The sequence below is a fragment of the Prionailurus viverrinus genome, chromosome B2, assembly GCF_022837055.1.
Source record: "Prionailurus viverrinus isolate Anna chromosome B2, UM_Priviv_1.0, whole genome shotgun sequence".
Taxonomy (NCBI): Eukaryota; Metazoa; Chordata; class Mammalia; order Carnivora; family Felidae; genus Prionailurus; species Prionailurus viverrinus.
In genome coordinates this window covers 146,167,377-146,188,122 of record NC_062565.1, presented here as the reverse complement: position 1 = coordinate 146,188,122, position 20,746 = coordinate 146,167,377, and the positions used below count along the sequence as shown (strand labels likewise).

The 20,746-nt window shown below is 40.9% G+C and overlaps 1 protein-coding gene across 3 annotated transcripts in view; it reads left to right on the top strand.

Moving 5' to 3' along the window:
- The window catches only part of PRKN (parkin RBR E3 ubiquitin protein ligase), a 1,353,288-nt gene that overhangs the window by 484,598 nt on the left and 847,944 nt on the right, over positions 1 to 20,746 (top strand). The gene's annotated exons all lie outside the window — the stretch shown is intronic.

Sequence of the window (20,746 nt, the reverse complement as noted above, 5' to 3'; positions counted from 1 at the left end):
TTGGGAGCACAGACCGGAGCACAGCTTGCTAAGTTCAGATCTTGCTCTGCACTGTGAGCTTGGGCAACTAGTCTCTCTGGACCTTCATTTCGCATCCTTTAAGAAAGGGGTAAGGCGTAGCAACACTAATATCTATTCCATGTGATTGTTACTGAGCACGATAATGTTTGTGATTAGCACAGTCCTCGGACATTGTAATGCCATGCAAGCTGAGCCTGGCACTGAGGAATGAATAGACTTTATAGGTAGAAATGTGCAAATGACATTTCAGTGGGAAGGAGCAGTGCATGGAAAAAAGACGTAAAGAGTGTAGTGTATTTGTAGACTGGGAGTAATTTGTTAGTCTTGGAGCTGTGTGAGTGTGTGTGCGTGTGTGTGCGTGTGTGTGTGTTGTATGCCTCTGATTGGAGCAGGTCAATATATACATATGTGTGGATGTTGACAGATGTAATGATATCTTGATTTAATTTAGTCAAAGGGCACTTGGGTGGCTCAGTTTGTTAAGCATCTGGCTCTTGATTTTAGCTCAAGTCATGATCTCATGGTTTGTGGGATCGATCCCTGCATCAGGCTCTGCACTGTCAGTGGAGCCTGCTTGGGATTCTCTCTCTCCTTCTCTATCTGTCCCTCCCACACTTGCTCTCTCTCTCTCTCAAAAAATAAAAATAAACAAAAAAATTAATCAAATGGTAGCTTATAGGATACAGGTACATTGCCTATTTCTCTGTGTGTTTTGTTAATAAGCATACCCGGGTGTTCTAGCATATTATAGTTACTGGAGTTTATGCTGCTACTGCTGGTAGTGCTGTGAGTACAGCAACGACCTTTCCTGAGCTCTTCCTACATGCCCAGCATGTGCTGGGAGAGAGATTTAATCACACTGAATCCTTACAGTGATCTTCTATTGTGATCTCCATTTTACATGTACAAAAACCGATGCTTATGGGGTTAAGTAAACAGCTCAGGTATATTAGTCTGCTTTACTGTGTAATAAATCACCACAAACTTAGTGGCTTCAAACTATCTTTTTATGATCTTGTAGTTCTCTGAAGATCGCGAATCGGGGCACGGTGTAGCTGGGTCCTCTTCTCAGGGTCTCACAGGCTGCACTGAAGGTGTCCCTTTTGGGAGTTCTGGTCCTTTTCCAGGCTCACGTGTTGTTGGCAGGATTCAGTTCCTGCGGTTGTAGGACCGCAGTCCTGCTTTTTTGCTGGTAGTCGGTTGGACTGTGCTAAGCACCCAGGGGTCCCCAAAATGCCCACCATGTGACCCTTTCATGGACACTCTTACAACTGGGAGCCCACTTCAAAGCCAACAGGAGACGCTCTCTCTTCCATCTTTTCTTTCAGAAAAGACCTCTGTCCCTTTTGTAAGAGGGTTGGGTGATGAGGCTAGGCCCACCCAGGGTGTCTCTCTCTCCCTTTGACTAGCTCCAAATGAAGATCGGGACCTCCTGTGCATCGACAAAACCCTTCACCCTTGCCATATCCTGAAAGTGAAACATTTTCAATGATCTCACCCACATTCCAGGTGAGAGGATTTTTCAGGACATGTATGCCAAGGGGCTGGAATCGGGGACTGTCATAGAATTTTGCCTCCGGTATTGCCCAAGATTAGAAAACCAAAAGGTTGGGATTCAAGTTAAAGTCTCTTCAACTCTGAGACTGCCCAACAAAATCTACTCTTATCTTTGCTATCATCTGTATTTTCTCTTCAAACACAACAAGCACCTCATGGTAGAAATCCCTGACACAGATAAGACCGTGTAACTAGCTCAGTATCTCTATTCTCTCTACCTTTAATATTCTGTCAACTCTTTTGAAAAGGCTTTCTTCTTCATGATGATGTCATTGTTAAGCTGAGATTTCAAAATGATAAAGCAAATACGTGTCGTCTTACAATTTCCCCTTAATTTACATTTGTTAAAACGCCTGTCAGAACTTACAGAGCGTCGCCTGAATATTTATATCTCAGAACCAGTGAGGAAACATTCTGGCATTCCCCATCTTCTGCCCCATTAGCATTGTATTGTAAGCTTCACATACTTTTCAATCATCTTATTTTTCTGTAATGAAATAATGCCAGGGAAGCAAGGTCTACTTCAGTGATGGCTTGTGAGAATAAGATATTTGACAGAATGGGTCAGAGCAGTGTTGCTAAGCTCTGGCCATGGCACTGTGACATCATCCGAATGGTATCTTGTGTCATGGGCCACATTCCGTTTTCATTGCTACCCTAAATTTGAGTACGTCCGGAACTACTGAATGAGGCACACTCATTTGAAAAGTTCAGAGGCTGTGCTTTCAGATAGCATTCAAAGTCAAAGACTAGGACTTCTGAAAGGTTTGTTTTTTTTTTTTTTTGTAGTTCAACAGATTTCATTCATCAGCCAAGTTGCTGCCAAAGAAATACACAGATGCAAAATAATTCTCAAAATGAAGAAGGTGTATTTCATTTCTCTGCCAATTCAATGTCTTCCATTAGCAGCAAATGCAAGATATTCCAGGGAGGACTAGGGGTGAGGAAGAAGAAAAAAAAACAAAGAAGAAAATCATTTCTTAATAAATAAACATGTTGTGAAGAAACAGAGACAGAATATGCATTCTTCGTACACTGCATTCTCAAAAGAGAAGCTAGGGAAGAGGGAACAAATCTTTCACACCGGTGTGTGCTGACGTAAGGAGGGAAGATTTTCAGACTGGTTCAGTTACCATTCTCTCTTGTCAGTACTCATGTAACCCCTTGGACATAAACATTAACAAGGGAATTGGGGCAGCTGACCAAAAAAACACAGGATGGTTTAGGAGTAGATGTGATCTATGAATGCATTCACCACACATCCCACTTCAAGACAAGGGTGAAATGCAGAAGTGTAGCATTTACTGAGGACTTAGCGGGTACCTGTTTCTGATCCTTGCATGACAAGTCCCTACCGAGGTCCGTGCCCTTGAACAAGTTCAGATATTTGATGAGTGCTGCCTCCTGACTTATTCTCCCCTGGGGACTGTCTGCTCTTCCCCTGCCTTGTTGCAAGTGGCCCATTCTGTGCCCACCAAGACTTTGTTCGCTGGTTTGCCAACCTCCTTATACTTGAACTTTGACTTTTTACTCTCATTTGATCTTGTCATTCCTTTAGCTCATGTAGAAATTTCCCTTCCATGTGTTCTGGCCCAGCTGGGCTCATCCCCGACCATTTTCACTCAGGAGGTTTGGAAATAGGTGCCAGCCATTAAATATGTTCTTTCGTTTATTGTTCTCAGCCATTATTAGAGGCGTGTATTGTTACCCCCATTTCATAGATAGTGGAACTGAGCCTTCAAAGGTTTTAAACATAATCTGAATTCATATAGCTGTTAGTGACCCAACAGACATTGGAATCCAGTTTATTCCTGAATCCAAAATTATATTAATTGCAACTTCTCCCCCATTCCCAGGTTTTAAGTTTGATTTTAGTTTCTTAGAGAGGTTGCCTTTAAAGCATCAAGTCTCATTTCAAAAAACTGGAGTGTACTGTGGCCAGAAGAGGGAAGGCAGTGCAGTCCTAGTGAGTTGGGTTTAAATCCACAAATGTCATTTAGAAACCACGTGACTCTGAGCAGATTACATTTCTGAAACTCAGACTTTTCATCTGTAAAACTTATGAAGTAGATACATAAACTTCTCAGGGGTCTTCTACAGAACCGGACATGGAGCAGGTGCCAGAGTAGGCATTCAATATATGGGGTCTGATAGCAGTGGAGTGTGTTGTAAAAAATTAATAACAAATATAAGATAAAGAACATATATTCTACTTTCATAGTTTTAGTGTAAGCCAAGATTTCAAAGTCATACACGTCAGGGCAGAAGATATTTATAATTAATTTTCATGCAAAGAAGAAGTGGTTATAAAACAGGAACCACGATGGTGTGTATTTCTTGCAGGTCAGTGACATTTATTGCTGTTTTCATGGCATACCCCCAATACAAGCATCATTTAATCTGTAAAATGTAATTACTTCCTGACCAGAGAGTCAAAGCAAGGAAAAACTAGCAACCCAAACAAAAGTGGTTTAATTGTAGATCTCCATTTGTGATATGAAGTAAAATGCTGTGGAGGATGGTTGAATGATGCACTTGTGGTTTTTCATCCTTATTTTAAAACTTGAATGCATTTTGTATCTCATATTGCCTTTTCCTGTTCACCCTGAATGAAAAATCATCTCTGGCAGAAGCAAGACACAGTATCTACACAAAGATCTGTTTGGCCAGATTTTACAATATACAGTTCAATTTAGAAATGAAATAAAGCAAGTAATGAACAGCAGAGGAAACTGAAGAGCTAAAAAGCGAACGGCTTGTTAATTCTCATTATTTTTACTAAACAGTGTGGTTATTGCCTATGCAGTTTGTAGATAAAGAACCATGTTACAGGGCTCCGCGTCTACTAGGTTTTAGTAGATTTTATGGGCAGGTTTCTACGAAGATAAGCTGAGTCTCAGGTTGGTTTTTACAGAAGAGTTGTCTGAATAGAGAAGCATGTGGGCTGGCAGCAGGGGCACAGACAGGGGATAAGAAGATGACCTTTCTTTAAGTCACTGCCCTGGATGAGCAAAAGTGAAGAGCTCTGAGCATCACATGACCCACCTGCTACACCGGGTCCCCCCCACAGCAGCTTTGTCCTTAAGAGTCCCAGCACTGTCTCAGTGGGACCCCACACTATAGGGCGCCTTCTCCTCCTGAAATGACTGTTTTCTGTCACTCGGCTCACATTTGAATGTCATGACTCTTTTTATCGATGGTTTCCACACCTTGCTGTGCATCAGGATTATCCTGTGAGCTTCAAAAATAACAACCAACTAAGACTGAATAAATAACCAATTTCCAGGCCCCACCTCCATGTATGTGGATTTGCAAGGATGCTCTCGGGGACAGGCCATCGTGCCCCAAGCCACAGTCCTCCCCAGGGTTCCAGACTACTGCTCAAGGTCTCTCCCTTTGCCACATGCCCTGGACCAGGGAGCAGAGAAACAAGTCCCAGCAGCCTCCCGATTTGGGTGACCCCGTGGTCCCTTTCAGCAGGGGAATAATGGTCTATACTCAGGAGCTCTCCAGCCTCTGTCCGGAGCGCCTGATTCCTTCCAGCCTTATGCTCCCTGTGGTGTATTTCCACGTGCTAACCCCCCTTCACACGTCCATCAGGGGACAGGCTCACCCCACACTGCGTTCCCCACAGGTGCATCTGCAGGGAGCTGTGCTGTGTTCTGGGAGCATCTCCAATCTTGATCCCACTGCTCTCCAGGAAGGACTTCCAGGAACTCAGTAAGGTTTATGGACTGTGGCTCTTCATCTACACAGCTGTGTGTTGACACTGTTGGTCGGTCCTGCCAGAGTCTGACCTGGCCCCCCACAGGGGAAGACTGTGTTTCAGTCATGTGGGCGGGGTTTATATTTCAATTGTACACTGAACCACCTGTTTTTCTCACCAAAAGATTGTGCAGAAATTTCCTCCCACATTTCTGTTTGTCTCCTTCCTTAGGGGACATTTTCATGCTGATTTTATTCTTGAGCTAAAAGTAATTATTCCTTTCAATGGAAATTTAAGTAGTCTTCTAATTGATGTATTTATAAATAGTCTCTTTTTTTTAAGGTAGGGACCAAGTCAGAGAAGTCACAGCATGTAGCAGGGACCTGGGGAGGGAACAGAGTGGGTTTGCCATTCTGCAGCCCCGCACCCTCCACACAGAGGCTGTAGGAAGAGGGAGCAGAAACAGTGGAGACAAGAGGAGAGCTAGAAGGGAACTAATGATAGGCCTTGGTTTATGCACCGCCTGGAGAGCATGTCAGGAGCCAGTAGCTCCGTCAGACTTACAGCAGTGAAAATAGAGCCTGCGTATCACAGAGTAATATTCCAAGGGGTCACAAGACTGGAGAGTAGTATTGTATGAAACTTCGTATTCTCTCTCAATATTCATCCTTTTTCCCATGGTTCTCTGGCTACTCTGTGCTCTTTCTTCTACACAGTTCTCTTTTTTTATCTCTACACCTTCCTCTCTGCTATGTTTTTGTGTTTTTTTGTTTGTTTGTTTTTGTTTTTTTGCCTCAGTAGCTTTTTCTGTTCTGTTTTTCATTCTCCTCCTGCCACATTCTTGGCCTTTCTCTTTAAAGAGACTAAAGGAAGCATTAATAGATAGATCAATAGATCAGTCAATTGATTGATGGATGATGGATAGATAGATGATAGATAATAGATGGTAGATAGATGATAGACAGAGAGATAGATACATACATACATAGAATTTATTCTATAAAGGTTTATCTTTCTTTATAATTTTAAAAGGCAAGGTTGTTTTAGAAGTTTATTTTTATTACTAAAAACATAATGTATCATTATTGTGAAAAAGAACAAACTTGGAAAATCTAAGGAAAACAAAATATGAAGACAAAACTAAGATAGATTAGCCCCTTCACCCCTATAGCAAGGCATAAAGTAAATAAAGGAAAGAAAAAAAATCTCTAGTGATATTACCATGTGAGAAACTTTTTGCAAAAATTTAGATATTTTAATTAGTGGTTATAAATTAAATAGGTAAGATATTTTCTAAATATCTAAAGACCTAAAGTAAGATATTTTAAGGAGTATTTATCAATTAAATAGGAAAGTAAGCATTTTTAAATTTTTCTAAAAAAATATTTTCCACTTTTTGGATATAAATTATTATCCTTGGTTGGAGAAAGACTTCAGTTATAGGATGTGTGTATTAATTGTATGTCTATATTTATAGAAGTATACTATATGTGTTTATATATATGTATATGTGTGTGTGTGTATATATATGTATATATATATGCTGATATTTGGGTAATATTTACCATATTTCAATTAACTATTACAGTTGGAATGAGTATGTTTCAGGCTTTTCTTGATATAATTCCTATGTCATAATTATTACCATAATTCAATTTAATTTAATAAGTTTTTCTTTTAATCACTGAAGCATTAGTTTCTTCCAAAGTCCTTTTTTAAATATTTTTTTAATGTTTATTTATTTTTGAGACAGAGGTGGGGGGGAGGGGCAGAGGAGAGGGAGACATAGAATCCCAAGCAGGCTCCAGGCTCTGAGCTGTCAGCACAGAGCCCAATGTAGGGCTTGAAGCCACGGACTGCGAGATCATGACCTAAGCCGAAGTCGGACGCTTAATCGACTGAACGACCTAAGCGCCCTTACAAAGTCCTTTTTTCAGTACCAATTGTCATCTTCCCAAAGTTGAAGTCCATAACCAAAAGAAGAGTTTCATCTTGAAGTAAGATTTTGCTGGCTCCTACCATGATAGCCATGCAGCCTGGCGTCATCATTCAGTAATGACTAGCTTGGTAAGTCAGGGAGAGGATGTTCATCAGGCTTCTGTGGCCACATGACAGCACAATTGAAAGTTCAGGGGTGGCTATGGAGCCTCAGAGAGCCCCTTTACAAGATTGTAAGTCGATCCCATTCAAGCCACCAGGTGGTTTGGACAGGTGATCAAACCACGGATCATTGCCTAAAAAGTCAGTCAAACTGGGTTGAAAAAGGACTGTTTCTGAAATCAGGTTTTTCAATTGTGTGAAAAATCTGGTTAGCAAAGTGAGTGTACCTTTCAGGCAATGACAGTGCACCCTGCAAATGGTGACTTCAGCTGTTGGGAAAAGGCCATGCTGTCCATTTGGAGTCCAGAAGGTCCAGTTCATTGCCCTCAGCTTTTTTTCAGCCTTTCTCATATATTCAGTGATGACCATCAATGGCATCATCTCTAAATCCAAAGCCTGTTCTGTAGAATAAACAAGAACTTCAGCAAGTCTTAATACTATTAAAATAAGAGTCTCTGTTCTTAACACTGACACAAACATGGCTGTTGTAATGGATCCTTCCCTACGCAATGTAGTTAAATGAAGATTTATAACCAATTTATATTTAATCTTTTTGACAACATTCATTTAGCATTGCCAAATAACAGGAGCTGAGAAACATTTTGTTTTGGAATCCCGACATTGTAAAAATAATTATCAACCTGCCTGTCATTTTAATGGGTCTGGGAGAACATTCCTCATTATATTGTTTCAGAGATTAAGTTATTTTACGGTCAGTGTATTGTGATCTTATCGTTTGCAAGGTAAAAAGACTGTCCTGATACCTCAGCATCAGTTTTGAATCCAGTCATTTGACTTTCCCCCATATATTTGCTATTATCTATTCACGGACCCAGAGAAGAAATGAATGTAGTGAAAGGTAGTCTCTACCCTCAAAATTCTAAAGTCAAATGGGGTTGATAAAAATATCCATGGGATGTGGTGGATAGAAAATGACTTAAGTATCAGGAATAAAATGTAAATAAAATGGAGTGGGAATTGAGAGGATTTACATTTGATGGATGAATTAGTTAAGACTTCCTGGAGGAGGTGGTACATTTGGGCTTCAAAAGATTATGGGGAAGGGGGATTAGGGTGTGTAGAAATAGGGAGAAATGATGCCTTTTTAGATCTGTAAGCTGAGTAGAGAGGAAGGAGTAAAGGTGGATATTTATTGCGTACTAACTCAGAGATAGCTCCTGCTAGGGCTTTTACAGGAATTATAATCTACTGGACAAAAATCTACAAATGACAAGTAACTTCACTAAGTCTGCGACCTTTAATCAATATTAACATTAAATATATTCCCCTAGACCTGACTGGCCACTCCTGGCTATTTATGTGTAACTTCACTAAATATAAATTGTATTAAAAAATTACTTCCTCAGGTGCACTCACCACACTCCACGGGCTCAATAGCCACGTGGGACCCATGGCTGCCTAGTGAGTTGCACACCTGGAACATTTCCAACACTGGAGAAGGTCCTGTCGTACTGCTCTGGAAAACCTTTGGATGGCTTTTGCCCCCGTGAGGTTGAAAGGACTCACCGCCCACATTTTCTGCCTTGTTTCCAAGCTTTAGATAAGTCCTCTGGCACAGAGAGGAAAGGAGGTGTCTTGCGAGGGCTCAGTGTAGCCTGAACATAGAGAAGCAGGGGACAGTGAAGATGGCACATACATGACATGCAAACAGTGGAGGCACTGAGGTTATTAAGCAAAAGAGTTTGAATCTCATGCAAGAGACAATGAAGAGGCATTTAAGGAGAATGCTGTGATCAAAGATTTACTTTAGGAAAAGTAATCTGAAAGCAATTTGGAGAATTGATAGGTTCTAGAGAGTACAAAGATGGAACGACCTGTTAGTAAATTGCTCTGGGCCAGAGGACAAGGGAAGGAAACAGGGAAACCCACAAGGACAATAGACACGCACGTGGCAATAGACACTACACCTGACACAGGGTTATGACCTGGTACACGTGGTGGATAATGCAGTGATGACATTGCATATATACCTGCATTTCAAAAGGCAGAGAAGTGCTTCTTCATCGGCTTCTCACACGAATGACCGTTTTAGGCAATGTTGATGTCAGAGAATCATATAAGAAGTCTCAAGCGGTTAGTTTAGCAGGAGTGGGGGTCACACTGGTGCCGCTTTGAAAAGATTTTATCTATGTTTATGATTCTTGGTGAAAATTCATTTATAACGTCTCAAACAAGTTCTTAGGATAGTTTCTTAGGCATTTCTAATGTGTATGATCAACATAGCAGGATGAGATGGTTATCCAATCTGTGCCTGTCCCTGTGCAGATGTAATTTGAGGGTGGAGGGGTTCAGTAGACAGAAACAAATGATCACAAAGGTCAAAACTGTTAAGAAGATAGTGAGGGAGAAACACACTGATGTGGGCAAGGTCAGCCCATCACCAGTGAGCAGATTAAGAGCATAGACACCCAAAATGAAACGTGTAAGGGAAATAGGATGATTTCAGTAAATAATTTGTGCTTGTTTAATATGTCACTAGGCTAGATACCACTGATTCCCTACTTGCTTGCCAAACTTGGAGATATAAACATGAAAAAGATAGGTCCTTCTCCTTAGAAAACTGTGGCTCCACAAAAAAATGGACATAAACAGTAGTTATGTTAAATCTAACAAGAAAAAGAAGCCAGAGGAACCAAATGCTGAGGGCTACAAGGAGGGATATTCACTCTGTTTATCGTGGGGAAGGGGAGGCTAGGCTTCTCAAGGACCCGGCGTTTGACACTCGTTGCAGCCTCCTTTAGAGGTGAGCGTGGCTTCCTGATGGAGAGAATTGGTCCCTGGCCAGAGGCAGGTGCGGAGGCCTGAGGATGCACGGCATGGACATCACAAGTGTTTTGACTGTGTTCCTGCATAGGGCACTGGTAATTAAGTTTGTAAAGTTGGCTGGGAAAAAATCATGAGGGGCCGTGATGAAAAATTTCAGCTGCGAATGGCAGTTTTTGTGATTATTTTGGCACCCTGAAGAGACAGTATGTATTCTAAGACTGTTGTCTTTTGTAATGATAACTCAAAATATTTCTATAGGAATACAATAGACACCTATTCTGTAGTAAAATACAAGGTGGAAATGAATTTTAATAAAAAGTCCCTTGCCTGATACTCCTTTGGGATCCACCCGAATGCATGCCATCTCTTTTTTTATTTTTTTTTATTTATTTATTTATTTATTTATTTATTTATTTATTTATTTATTTATTTATTTTTAGCTAGGTTGTACAATGTGTGTTTAGAAGACAATTCCTTTAGCAGTTTGGAACGTTTCTTGGCTTAGGAGGAGAGTAGAATCGAGGAAGGGAGTGTTTGGTTTTTTGGTGGGGGAGGGGAGGCTTCTAACTGCTAAAGAGAGCCTGACCCAGGATGGGGACTATGGAAGCAGACTAGAGAAGAAACTTGGAGCTGTTTCTGAAGTAGCCCCATGAGATATAGGGAGGGGTCGATGGAGCTGCTGAGAAGGGGCTAACCATGGTTCCTGGGTCCTGGCATGGCTGTCCCAGGGATCCTGGTACTGTGAATCCAGCCAGATCATCTGTAGGGTACCTGAGGTACCAAGGCTCCAGATAATAAAGCTAAAACACAGTGTGTTTGACTTTACAAGTGATCAACACCTTGATCAATGTGCCTCTATGTTTTGTTTGTACGCTCTTGAAGTATTTCTTAGTTTTTTCCAGAGAACTTGGTTTCCATAAACTTTGATACCTGAGACCGGAAGCAAGGTGTTATGGGATGTTGGGGGTTCACTGCCTAACGACACTGAGCAGATCCAGGCAGATGTCTCCTCTCTGTCTTCCGAAGGTCTCAGGGTTCAAAAGGGGTGTGAGCAGATGCACCTGGATAGAAGACAGAATTGTGGGAATGTGCAACTAAGTCATTTCAGGAATTGAAAATCAGAGAACTTTCCAGCTAAGAGATTGTATATTAGAAGTGTATATTCTTGCCCCCAGTCTTTGATTTTATTTTACGCTATTCTCAGAATACTTGGGTCCTTCTCTCTTGTGTATGCATTTGATAAATATCCTTTAAGATATGTATGGATCATGCAAGTGTTACTTTGATTTTAAAGCTGTTAAGGTAAGGGCTGTCTTGATTACACTTTATGATTTTCCCACATATTACTATAAAGTCAGATTGTGGTTCCCATCGACATTTGCTGTTAATGTTATTAGTAGATAGAATCTTGATAGGTTCCTAGCATCCTCCTGTTTCCTTAGGACCACTACCCTATTTCCTTCCCACTATTGTTCCCTTCCCCCAACCAACTTGACTCTTTAGGCAGACAAGATTTACCATCTTTAGAAAGCTAGATATTTCCTAAGAAATTATAAATCTATTTCTTCTTTTTTCTATCGATCTTTAATAAGTAATTTTTCCCATCTAAATTTCTCTGAATTTAGTGTTCCTTTTATAGCAGTGGTGCGTAGTATATGCCAGCCTGTGATTCTGTAGCACTCTAAAAAAAACAGATTTTTTTCTTCTTCTCTGGGCCACAGCAATCCTGGAAGGTAGCACAGACATTACCCTGCAGCACAGACTTAGTGACCTTCTTGTACTTTACAATATTGAGTTAAAACGGACTTGCCTAATCTCTTCAGTTTCTTAATCAACTGGCTCAGTCTCTACAATGGACTCCGCTGTTCTAGTTTGAAGGTGGGTGTGGAGGATAGAAAGGAAACCGGTGGTCACCGAAATCCTGATTCTAGGAGCATAAATTCTGATTTAAACACATGGAGCCACCACAGAAGATGAGGTGCTTCAGGGTGATACAGACCTTAAGTTTGCAGGACCTTCGATTAGAAGAGAAGTGGTACCAGAGGTGGGTCATGACCTATGAGCAGGGCTGAGATGGGTCCTGGGAGGCCTTTTCCATGAAGCAAGAAGATGGTCATGGTTCTAGTGTCCTGAGCACCTGTGAAGACAGTTGTAGCCCGAGTGCTTCTAATGTGTACTTTTGGAAGCTTATGAATTCATGATATTATCAGTCTTGATTAAGAGAGGACAATAACTTTATCTTTTGGTTTTCCAGCATGATGACATCACTTTTTCTTTCTCACGAATCACTGTCACTAAAGAAAAATAATTCTCCTCACATTTTAAGGAGTAACGATTTTATGAGTCTCCATGACCACCCAAAGCTTTTTGAAATCAATGCCCAGAAGGATCAGATTTATTAACATGACATATTTTGTCTTATCACTTTTTCTTAGTATACACAAAATAGGATACTTTAAACATTGGAATTTATAAGAGGATATTTAATAGTGGTAATGAAAAATTGGAAATATACTTCAATGGAATATTTATGCCAAACTAATTGTATTGGCTATTGGAGATGCATTAAAATGAAGAAAGCATGCAGGAGTGCAGAGGGCCATGCCTTGCCTGCTGTCTTCTCTAATTGGAGCCATTCCATTGACTCTTCATTTCCTTAACAGGTTCTACTAACACTTAGAATATTTAAAATAAGGAAATCTAAAAAGTGTGGTTGTTTTTTTAATAGCAAGAAGAGTGTCACTTCTGTACAGACACACACACACAAACACACACACACACAAAGTAAGGAATCCATCGATTCCAAGGTCATACCATGGATTACCACTTCTTCTATAACATGCAATTTTAGAATAGGTGCTAAACCCTTAAAAATGAGATTTACTCTTCCTTATTGATAGTTGCTATACCTTCACATTCTTGCTAAATGCCAGTGCTGTAAAATGCTGATGGAAATCTCCATGAAACCTTTAGTGCTAATTGAGAGAAATGGGTTGGTAAGGCAGCTAATGATTTCTGGAAATTGTTCAAAATTGCCAACCTCCGTTCAAGGGCCACTTGGATTAACGCCCTACCATATTTAGTAACAACCACCATCCAAGTCAAGTTTACTGTCACGTGGTTGAGAAGCAAATGTATGCTTTGTAATCAAAACGCATTTATATTCAAATCTCTGACTACCCCAGTGGCTTTATTGGGAATGCCATTCAACCTCTCTGAGCTTGTGTTTCCTCATTTGTAAAATGATTATGATCATGCCTGTGTTTCCAAGAATAAGCAGTAACGTAAGCAAGTCCGCCATTAACATGAAATTTTGAAAGCCGTTTTGAATCCCCTTTGGTACCATTTTATATACGCACGCGTGCACACACACACACACACACACACACACACACACTTTTTATTTTGGAAAAACTTTAGTTTTTTTTAAATTTTTAAATGTTTATTTATTTTTGAGAGAGGGACAGAGAGACAGTGTGTGAGTGGGGAAGGGACAGAGAGAGAGAGGGAGATGTAGAATCCGAAGCAGGCTCTAGGCTCAGAGCCGTCAGCACAGAGCCTGACGCGGGGCTTCAATCCACGAATGGTGAGATCATGACACGAGCTAAAATTGGACGCTTAACTGACTGAGCCACCCAGGCACCCCTTTATTTTTTTAAGTGCATTAGCCAGCTTGAAAACTCTGTCCCTTAGACCGGATCCATATCGTTGTTTACTTTTTCCGTTCTTAATTTTTCTACAATCCATCTCTATCTCTTGGATTATGATAAAAAGTGATTCATGGGAATAATATTCTAGCAAGCATTAAATCAATTTAAGGAAAATCTATCGTGGTTTATGTTCCATAATGTGAATTGTAAAGGATGTGGTTGGGTTCGAATCAGTTTTAAAAAGAATTATACCTCAGTTATTTCTAAAAATTTAGAGGTAGGTTTAAGATGGAAATAATACGTAAGAATCAACATTTATAAAAGTAGGGAAGTGGCCACCTGTGGAAAAGGACTAGGTGCCCACAGGTAGAAGTACCTGGAAAGAAGCTGAGTTCTGAATTTTTTGACAGCAAGTAAGGATAGGTGAAATGTGCTGACCATTCATTGTGTATCAAATATTGTGCTGAGTGCTTCTCCTATGTCAATTCTTTTTTACACCCTCACAACAGCCTATGAGTTAGGGGCCGCAATCATTTTCCATTTGCATATGAAAAAACAGACACCAAGGGTCACTTGACTTAACAAGGGTGACAAGGCAAGGCTGCCGTCTGGACCTAGATGGACATGTCCCGAACGACAAAGAGGAAGTTGTGAACGGTCCTCGGTCGTGTCAAACACGTATTCGATCTAAATCAGAGTTATGGGTGTTTGTTCAAGGCTCTGAAGAGCTGTGAATTTCCTGGCACCTGCTTGAACTCTACCAGAGTCTGTTTCTGAGAAGAATAAGCAACTAGATTTACCCCGGTTGGCTTTGAACCAGCTGATTATTTGTTTAGGCCTAATCCGTAAATTGTGCTTCATTCTGCAGTTTTGTCTTGCCATGGGAGATCGTGTTATTACTCTCAGAACGAATAAGGGAAAACAAATTGGCAACAACCACCACCACAAGGAACAGGCAAAAAAGCATGAGCTTCAATCAGCAGTTTTTGCCTCGACCAGATGACGTTATGGTGCGATACCATAATTAAAAACCCCAGCACAACAAAAATGAGAATTAAGTTATAACTTTTAAGAGTTGAGTCTCCTTAGAGATTGCTAACCATTTTTTAAAAGTGCAGACATTGGGATGGATGGTTATATAATTGGAAGTTGTTTACAACACAGTCTTACCTTGGTTGCTCTGCAGGAGTTAAGACTATGGCTTGTTAAAATTGTGAAGTAGTGTGGCTGTTCAGTGGGGGTGTAATAACCCAATGGATAAGGGTGGAAATGAAATGTGTTTATGTGTAATAACTGCCTTCCTTTAGAGTAGTTGTACTTGTATTTTCAGAATTCATTTTTTCCCCTCAACGTTCAAAGACTCAAAATTATACTAAGTCCTAGATAACAAATTTTCGAGCATCTTTTTTTTGTTTTACTTCTGTTTATAGTCATCATCTTTGTGATCTTAAAGATGATGTTCATGTTGTTGATTTCAACTATGATATGCCAATATTTTGAAGGATACGTGGGTAGTCCACTAAGCTCAGCTGGTAGCAGGATATTCTAAATATTTTGCAATCACGGCTACATTCTGTTTTAGCTGGGTCTTGTTCTCACACTAACCTACCTGCTACAGCTTTTATATCATTTAGCGGTACGGAGAGAATTTAATAACTTAGCAAATATGGGAGAACTTAATAACCTAGCAAATACTGAGTGTTTACTAAGCTTGAGTCCACTAAGCTAGTGGACTGGCACTAGATATTCGGAACACACGGAACAGAGTGCAGTGTGACATAAAGGGAGGCTGTAACAAAAATAAATAAATAAATAAATAAATAAATAAATACATACATACATACATACATACATACATAAATAAGTTAAAAAAAGAAAAGGGAGGCTGTAACGATAGGGGAGGCAGAACCAGCGTGTGACAAATGGGAGACAGAATTATTTTCTTCAGTAGTTTGCTTAGGCAAGTGGACATGTTCCTCATCTTTTCCTGGGTCCAAAGCAAGGTGTCATGCAGAAGAGATGATTCTGGGAGTCCACAATGAATGGATTTCATGCGAAATTGCTTTAGACTAATGCAATATACGTTATTTAAACTAGAAGTTGGGGTGCCTGGGAGACTCAGTCGGTTAAGCGCCTGACTTCAGCTCAGGTCATGATCTCATAGTTTGCGCGTTCGAGCCCCACGTCGGGCTCCATGCTGGCAGCTCGGAGCTTGGATCCTGCTTCGGATTCTGTCTCCCTTTCTCTCTCGGCCTCTCCCCTGCTCATACTCTGTCTCTGTCTCTGTCTCTGTCTCTGTCTCTCTCTCAAAAAATAAAGAAACATTAAAAAATTAAACTAGAAGTGATGGATAGTTTCAGGTCAACATAAGGAAAAATGGGTTGTGCAAAGCTGAGCCAAGCACCTTCAGAGATGGTGCTGATTTTGTGCCTTTGGTATAGATTTGTTGTGCACCTGGCTCGTGAGGCATATATGTCAGCAAATGTGGTTTGGTTCAGGCTGAAGGACCACTGCCCAGAAATAAAATAGCAAAAATTCCTGAAAACATTGGAGGAGAAGATTGTCTGTGGCCTAGCTCCCTGTCACAGGATCAAGGTTGCAGTTTCAGAAATTCTGGCCATATGTCTCTTCCACAGTGGGCGTGTAGGAGTCAAACAAAATTGAGGTTGCCTCCTAGGTGACAAGGAGAAAGAGTAAACTGAGAGAATCAGGCAGGTTGTAGGTGATCAGTAGAGCTAATGGTGCAGACATTATCCTTGGTGTTTACATAACAGGAAATGGAGCTATAGCAGGGAGGAGGCAGCAGCTGGAAATGGTAAGTGCCAGGCTGGACACCATGGAAACAGTCAGAGGAAGACTTGGAAGGATGCCTCAGCCAGGGACTCCACCTTATCAGATGCTGGTCCTGTCGTGGTGGGATGAGTCATGTGTTTAAAGTTGGTAAAACTAAGTTGGATACTTTCATACTCCCAGATGTAATTATCTGGGGAGATGTCTTATGCTTATGGGGAAACCAAAGGAAGAATTCTTTTTTTATTTATTTAAAAAAATTTTTATTAATGTTTATTTATTTCTGAGACAGAGAGAGACAGAGCGTGAGAGGGGGAGGGGCAGAGAGAGAGGGAGACACAGAATCCGAAGCAGGCTCCAGACTCTGAGCCTTCAGCGGGGCTTGAACTCACAGACTGTGAGATCATGACCTGAGCCAAAGTCGGTCACTCAACCGACGGAGCCACCCAGGCGCCCCCTCCCAAAGGAAGAATTCTCAAAGGAAGTGCCATTCCAGCTGGACCCTGAAGGTATGGATCAAAGATGGCGATGGCCATGGAGATGGGACAGTCACTGTCCAGCCACACGTTAAGACTCGTTCTGCTTGGTGTAGGGGATGCGGCATGTGCAAGGGAGAAATGAGCAAGAAGCTCTCTTCTGCCTCTGACGAGCAAGGCCCCAAGGTCTACCCTGTGGTGCTGCAAGCTCACAGGATCCCCTTTTCCCCTCTTACCAGCCAACGTGGTTTTCATTTCAGACACTTAACAGCAGCCTATTCTACTCGTCAGAATGACGGAAGAACCCCTTAGTTTGGTTATCTGCATGCCTGATGAGGGAAGGAGAGGGGGGACCAGGCCCATCCTTGTTATTTATTCTCCCCTGCTGTGCTATCTGATGTGATGACTTCCTCAGTCCTCCCTCGCTCCCTTTGAGGTCCTCAGTAGGCAAACGCTGGCTACCGTGTGCAAGAGTACGGATGTAGGACATTTCCCTGGTCATAGAAAGTTCCCCTGGGCACCCTGTTCTACTTAATATTTTAATATGATCATCTGTGATAAATGTAGTAAATCAATTATATACAGGCGGTTTTATAGTATATTGATACTGAACATTATTTTACTGTGGTATCGAATATGTTACTCTCACTGTTTCCTCCCCTGGTAAACAAATTATCCAAGCAATTAAACTCCTGATTCTCTGTGACAGCCAGCGGTGGAAACTTCTGAGGTCAATGAAAAGTTTTCATGAGAATCAGCATGAGTTTTCTTAAGTAGTCATTAATCTTATTAAAACAACTTCGTTAGGCCGTAAGCCCACTAAAACACGTTTAAACAAAGGGGAAGTATGCACATTATGCGGGTTTCTCAGAAAGTCAAAGCAAATAATATATGTCATCTTTAAAAAGGGGTTTTACTCGATATGTTGCAAATATTGTTAACGATTTCTGCAATTTCTTGGACGAAGGAAAAGTGGAGACTTGCCTGAGGATTATGTTAACTCGACAAAATGAGAGAGAAAGAAACTAAAGATAAGGACACAAAGGATAATGCTAAGGAAACCCTAGGGGCACTTTAAATGGGCACAGTGACTCACACTTTGAAAAGGGCCCTGAACGCTGGCTGTGCTTTTTAACTTCTGTCCAGAAAAATAAATAAATAAATAAATAAATAAATAAATAAATAAGTAAATAGATAAATAAATAAATAAATGAACTTCTGAACGAAAGGAATGTACTTGTAAAATCATTACATCAGTAGACTCACCCTCGGGGCTTATGATAAAATAATCATCGTCAAGCAAAAATAAAAAATGTATTGATAGCTGGGGTAGGGGGAAGACCCTAATTGTCTAGATGCTGTTCAGGAACATCTGATAAGGTCAGGTTCAGAGACTTGAGCGGTGTGGCTCATGTCTCTACACCAAGCCCTAGGCAGTAAGTTGAATCCTTCCTCCGGATTTTTTTTTCCTCCAATTTTTTTTTTTTTTTGAGGAATAATTTCACAAAATGCCCCACAAAAGGCGTGCTTCTGAGGTCAGATAAAGTCTGGGATGTGCTGTGCTCTCTACTTCTGTTACAGAGTCACAGAACTCTCTGGAAGTCCCACAGTGAGGTTTGCTCACCTTGGCTTAATTTAGCCTCCCTGAAAATGGTTTGGCGAAGGAATCCCAGGTATTTGGGCTTCACACCATGTCCCAGCCTGCAAACCATGATGGTGTTCTGTAAGGTGTCCCGAATCCCTCAAGGAGCCCTACGGTTTTGTATGAGAAAAGTCCGTGGTTTTAGGATGTTGAAGGATTCAGGAGTGAGTAGCATGATGTCTGCAACTTAATTACAAATGATTCAGCCAAAAATATATACATGGGTAGTATATGTGTATGTATGTATATGTGCGCACACACACACACACGGAGAAGGAGTGAGCTGAAAACATGGCAAAATGTTCACAACTGGTGAATGACAGCAAAGGATATAATTTCTAATTCTTTTGAAGTATTTCTCTAGTTTTGAAATTTTATTCTGCAAAAAGAGGGGAACGTTATAAACACCATCACAAGCTGTACTGGTTATTTTAAGGAGCGAAGGGGTCGCCATATGGAGAGTTGATTAAGCAAGAGAAAGGATTTTAAGAGCCAGACAGAAGTGAAAGGGGAAGGATTCACATCGTTGACTAGAGACAGGGACTCGGCTGGGGAAAAGCTTTCCAGGGCATTCTTCATACTGCTTTGCCATTCCTTGAGAAGTTGTGGCTCCATCTTCCAAAGTCTGTGCCTCAGACCCTCGGTCAGGCCAATGGGAACATTGCCCAGAAAAACACACCGTGGTGTTGCTTGTTCTTACTCCTGTCCTGTGCACTGCAGACCTCGGTGTGACACAGAGAAGTCTGCCAACTTTAAAGAGCGTGATGCAGCCAGACTAGCGATGAAGCCACCCTGAAAAGGGGATCTCAGGATTTACCTGAAAGCCCCAACTTCTGGACCACGTAAAACCAACAGCTTGAAATTTGCCGTAGCCAGGGCTGGCCTGACCTTGATCTTCCTGGGACTGACTATTAATCCCCAGCTCGCAGCTGGCTCAGGGAAGCACGTGTAATAGATTGCACGTCACCTTATATGCTTCCAGGGCACAGACGTGGGCACGCAGTATTTTCTGACTAACTTCTCAAGGACTTTGGTGAAGGTTGCAGCACAGAAAGCTGGAAGAGTTACGTCCCCAGTCTTCGGTTGCCGGTTGCCCCTGCCTGTATCATTTGCTGAAACAATATTGCAAACGTTGCTGTTGCCCTGAGGGAGAAGGAAGAGCCATTTAGTTTCATGGATGCATCATTTACTATTGCAAAGCTGTTGCTAATATGCTCTTTCAGACAATGCTAGTGTCTTTGCCAACCTGGCTCCCCTTCCTAAGCTCCTTCTCCCAATCCTGTTCCTCCTCCTCCTTTTTTCTTATTGTTTAACCTTTACAGTAGGTTATAAAAATTGTAAAATTGGATGTGTTCATATTTCTGTTGAAGGTTTTAGCAATAAGGGCTCCTACCTCCCTCGCTAAGCTCTTCTTGGAACACAGTGAAACCATCAGACAGAAATGGTCTTCTGATATTCTGTCAGTTATTACGGTATTTCTATAACTTTACGGTCCTACCCATTGCATGTATTGAACTGCATAAACCTCATGAATCTATCTTATGTAATTATTATAGTTGCTAATAGCAATGCGATATCTACAGACTTGAGTATCTTGTACGTTAAGGCACTAAGCTACAAAGAGGCGTCAAAAAGACAATTTCTTATCAATACAAACATATATTTATACTTTACCTTCCCTTCACACTGGAGGCTAAATATTAGGCTACATATTAATTTCCGGAGAGTAATATTTATAAAACATATTGCTAATAAATGCTAACGTTATAAAGTTTGACATTTTTATTGTGCTTTACATGTTACAAAGTGTTGTCACTTACAATATTGGTAAAGATGACTGAACAAATGACAACTCAATATGTCTACAGATGTTGTTTTATAAACAAGTAAAAATAAATGGGGCTGCCTAAGACTTAGGATCTCTTTTTGTTTCTCATTATTCTTGTACTAATTGTTTTTAATAAACCATATGCACTTGGGAGGCTGAAGGTTTTTTCTCATAATGATAAAAATATTC